Genomic DNA, 5411 nt, shown 5'->3' with positions numbered 1-5411 from the left:
CCGACACCCTGGACCCCCTGCTGAATACCTACCAGTCCAACAGGGCCACCTCAGATGCCATCGCGGCTGCCCTCCACCATTCCCTTTCTCACCTGGAAAATGGAGACTCCTACATCAGGATACTTTTCATTGACTACAGCTCCGCCCTCAACACAGTTGTCCCCCACAAACTCACCCACAAACTGTCCACACTGGGTCTGCACCCCACCCTCTGTGTCTGGCTCCTGGACTTTCTGACTAGCAGGCCCCAGAATGTCAGGATTGGCAATAAGACTTCAGCCAGCATTGTTACAAACACTGGCACCCCACAGGAATGTGTCCTCAGTCCCATCCTCTACACCCTGTTCACCCACGACTGTGTCACCTCCCACAAAGACAACATCATCCTAAAGTTCGTGGACGACACCACAGCAATAGGTCGCATCACTGGCAGGGATGAAGCAGCCTACAGGAGGGAGGTCACCAGTCTGGTGTCATGCTGCAAGGACAATAATCTCAGCCTCAACACGGACAAGACGAAGGAGATGATAGTGGACATGGGAAAGGGGAGATCTCATCGGCCACTGTTCATCTGAGGACTCAAGGCGGAGAGGGTGAGCAGTTTCAAATACCTGGGTGTCCACATCAGTGAGGACCTCACTTGGACACTTAACACCACACAGCTGGTCAAGAAGGCCCGACGGCAGCTTTACTTCCTGAGGAGGCTGGGGAGGTTTGGCATGTCGCCTAGGATCCTTTGCAATTTCTACAGCTGCATCATTGAGAGCATCTTTACCAGCTGCATCACTGTGTGGTATGGCAGCACTACTGCTATGGACTGCAAACATCCTGCTTAAAGTGCCTTAGATTTTGTATTACTTATTTATCTACTTTATATTTCATTTGCATTTTGTGGCATTCATGTGGACGGCAAAGTAAGAATTTCATTTCTCAAAATATTGACTTAGTAAGTCAAAATAATGAAATACTTTTTTGAAATAATGCCTCTAAGTAACAAATATTGAGGTACTTGCTCAAAATCAACTTACTTTCTCCAGTGATTTAGTAACTCGAAATAAGTTAATAACTCAAAAAAATGATTTTAAAAAACTAAATCACTATTTTGAGATAGAGGATCATTTTTCCATTCCAGTGGTGGAAACCTGAAGCCAAAGCTGTTCAAGAGGAGGGTTCTTGATGTGTGCCACTGTGTCTGTCTGACTGTGGTATCTTTGAAATGCATGCCTTGATTTCAAAAATACACATTCATGTGGTTTGTATTTCATTAAGGCACTAGAATTCACTTAGAAAATTGTACAAGTAAATGTTAATTTTGTAGCAGGACACTGGTGTGTATGTCTTACAAGTGTTCAGTTATCACTGATTTCATCCTGCATTGAATCTTTGCTCGAGGAATAAAAATTAAGTCATTACTGGAAGACAATTTGGAACACTCCTACCACAGAGGCTCAAATGGATATTGTACATGTTGGTGCCTATGGATTGCTAAGTGGACACAAAACCCTAAATTTGATAGAGATGTTTTATTTCTGTTGAAGTAGGGCCATCCCTGTTAGGCTAGTGGTTAAGGCGCAGCACTTTTGCCGCTGTGGCCTGGGTTCAAGTCAGGGGTGCATCATGAAGGGCATCTGGTGTAAAACACATGCCAAATGTCAACATGCGAGTCGTCAGTGTGATGATTCGCTGTGGCGACCCCTAAATGGGAAAAGCCAAAAGTGACTTTCATTTCTGTTGAAGTAGTGATGGCTGTGTTTTGTCTAGTAACTTCTATGACTCTTGAATAACCTCTCCGCTTCCCTGGACCCCACTATGAGAACTACTGGTATATCCATCATCACGTCTGGGTGTCTAGCAATGCTTTTTTGTCTCTGCTTTCTGGATTCATAAGTCTTTCTGTGCCATTGAATTTTCTGCACTCATGCTTCCCATCCACACACTAACCCCAGGGGCACAGCTTTGTTTTATGAATGTCCTCTTCCCATTGTGAGGCCCATAAATGGTCTCTCAGCGAGGAGAAGTGGGCCACGGTTGCAGCATGCCAGTCACATAAGATGTGCAGGGCAGCTAAATGCCACTGATGGTCTGCTCTGAACCTGGCTTATTGTGGATGATTAACCCCTCCTCCATACCTAGGCCCACACCATCTAGTGGCCCTAATGACAGCATGTGAAAGTTCATATAATGTAGAAAATTATATGACATAGTCAATTAAGGGGCTAATTTCTGCTTTTCTTATTTATCTACTAACTGTGAGATAAGCATAATGTCAAGTTTCCCCCGAGAACACTGGACCCAATTGCATGGTTCAGGCACTGAAAAAGTTTAAGTGATTCTTTAATGGGTTACAGAGTTGCACAGGAGGTGCAAAAAATGAAGACAGGTGTGGTGTGCAGGAGGAACTGGGGGCTGTCAGACTCCGGTCCATTTGATACAGTTGTTTGCAAGCAGTCTCCCATCCAGGTATTAACCAGGCTCCAGCCTACTAAGCTTCCCAAGAAACACAAGACCAGAAGGCGAATGAAAGGCGGAATGACTCAGTTGTTAGGGGACATTGTTGGACATCAAAGGACTGAAACACCAGTAATGGGGATAATTATCTCCGGCTCAACGCCAGTCGGGCAGAACTGATGAAGCCTCTTGGATGAGAGGTGAAATGTCTTCGACCTAAAAACTTAGTCCAGTTGATTTTTCTAAGTTTTTTCAGCTTATTAGACAAAAGGCATGAGCAGACATACAGACAGTCAGCAACTAATGTTGCTTTTGTCAACAAAAATTATGACTAAATATCATCATCAACGAACCTTTATCACGTGATGAAAACAAGATGAGACGCAACAAAAATGTTGGTCATGACGATGACTATAGTTAAATGTAAAATGCAATATTGTTAACAAAAAATATGAGACTAAATGTGGTTTACAAAATAAAAACTATGTTAAAATGTCTCTTCATTTTCGTTTACCAAAGCGAGACGAAACGAAATGTTATAACGTTATTTTGTCTCGCTTAGTCACATTATTATTATTATTTTGCAGTATTTCTGTTTCCTGTGTCTCACTTCAGGGGCTGCATCACGTCACACTGCACAGACGCAGGCGACGTCATTTCTATAAGCCCCACTCGCTGCATTATTTAGAAAACGACAACAAACAAAGTCAAGTCTGACACAGAGAAAGGGACCCATGGCCGGCCAACTGGGGTTTGTCTTTAGGAGAAAAAGAAGAAACAACATTTGAAAAAACTTTCATTACATAGAAGTGGAGAAGAAAATGGAGTGTGTTGTGGAAAAAGATGGGGAGAAATGTGGCCACAAAATCACACAAATTGTGTATTGTATGTGGATGTATTCTTGAGTCTATAAGGTAACAATAATATAATAAGATAACCTTGTTTGAAATGGGTTTGGCTAAAAGAAAATTTTGGTGTCGTCTATACTACTAGGTACTTATACTATATTGACTGGGTTAAATAGAATTGCATTACTAAAAAAGAACTAAAATACAATTTTCATTGACTAAATCTAGACTAAATGTCATCAGTTTTCGTCGACTAAAACTAGACTAAAATGTCATCAGTTTTCGTCGACTAAAACTAGATGAAAATAGTCATGGATAATTCTGACTAAAATAAGACTAAAATGCTCAGACTTTTAGTTGACTGGAACTTGTTTTTGTATAATATGATGTTATGGGGTAGGACTGGATAAGTCTGACTTCTTTGACCTCCATTCAAACATGTAATAGGTGTAAGCAAACTGATTTTGGATTAGCATTGGTTGGATATGTGTAACTATGTGTGTGTTGCTGTCATTTGTTCTGTTTTGCATGTTTGAAAGAATAAATCAAATCAAGCTTCACACAAAGACTAGACTAAAACTAAAATTAAAACAGGCTGCCAAAAACAACTGTATCAGCAACCTGACAGCAAACTCAGAGGACACAAAAATAGTCAAATCCCAGGCAGCTTATGATACAGAGGAATTTCAGGATAGGAGGGGAGTGAACAGGCAGGGACTGGACTGGCAATGGGAACAGGAACAGCTGCACAGGACTGCAGCAAGGCAAGAGGGGATAAAGGTAGACAGAGAATCAGGGTCAGGCAGGGTGTAGGTCAGGTTGCAGATAGGCAGGGGTCAGGTCCGGGGACCAGATAACAGGAGATGGCAGGACAGTATTTGAGGGTTAACACATGCTAGGTAGGCAGAGAGAGTAAAACAAGTGGAGTACAAGTCTGGTAACAGGTCTTAGGGTGGAGATTGCTGAGCAGCACTTCCTACACCAAGTATAACAATCTGTCATCTGAGGAACTGCAAGAGGCAGGTTATATAGGAAACACCACAAGCCCCAGGTGGGTTCAATCAGCCAGCTGTCTTCACTCAGCCGCTGATTAGCTGAGGTGAAGCTGGAGCTGGTGTGATAGTGACAATCAGGAAGTCTCCTACAAAATAAGAGCCCTTAGTTCAAGGTCAAAGTGTTTATTTGTCATATGCACAGTTAGGAAGCATGTTTCTATGTACAATGGAATTCTTACTTTGCCGTCCACATGAATGCCACAAAATACAAATTAAATATAAAGTAGATAAATAAGTAACACAAAATCTAAGGCACTTTAGGCAGCAAATGCAGCAATATAATAAAAATATATATGAATATAACAGAGAATGTATGCTGCATGGGAGCAGCATGTGCAGCAGTCAAAAGTCAATGTCCAGTTATGCATGTGCAAACAGAATGTAAACAGTACATCACATATTTTCTGGTAATAAACTCCTCAGCTGTTTAGGAGTCTGATGGCAGAGGAAAAGGAAGAGTTTTTTAGTCTAGTGGTCCCGCATTTCACACTTCTGAACCTCCGGCCAGAGGGTAGGGTGATGAACAGTTCATGCTGGGAGTGGGTGGGATATTTGAGGATGGAGGCAGCTTTCCTACGCACCCTGCGGTGGTAAATGCTCTGCAGAGAGGGCAGTGGAGTCCTGGTGATCTACTCTGCAGTCTTTACCACTCTCTGCAGGTGCTTGCGGTCCATAGCAGTAGTGCTGCCATACCAGACAGTGATGCAGCTGGTAAAGATGTTCTCAATGATGCAGCTGTAGAAGTTGCAAAGGATCCTAGGCAACATGCCAAACTTCCTCAGCCTCCTCAGGAAGTAAAGCTGCCATTGGGCCTTCTTGATCAGCTGTGTGGTGTTAAGTGTCCAAGTGAGGTCCTCACTGAAGTGGACACCCAGGTATTTGAAACTGCTCACCCTCTCTACCTCGAGCCCTCAGATGAACAGTGGCCGATGAGATCTCCCCTTTCCCATGTCCACTATCATCTCCTTCATCTTGTCCGTGTTGAGGCTGAGATTATTGTCCTTGCAGCATGACACCAGACGGGTGACCTCCCTCCTGTAGGCTGCTTCATCCCTGCCAG

This window comes from Monopterus albus, unplaced genomic scaffold (genome assembly GCF_001952655.1).
Source record: "Monopterus albus unplaced genomic scaffold, M_albus_1.0 scaffold409.1, whole genome shotgun sequence".
Classification (NCBI taxonomy): Eukaryota; Metazoa; Chordata; class Actinopteri; order Synbranchiformes; family Synbranchidae; genus Monopterus; species Monopterus albus.
The sequence above is the reverse complement of the archived record's forward strand: the minus strand, read 5'-3'. Positions refer to the sequence as shown.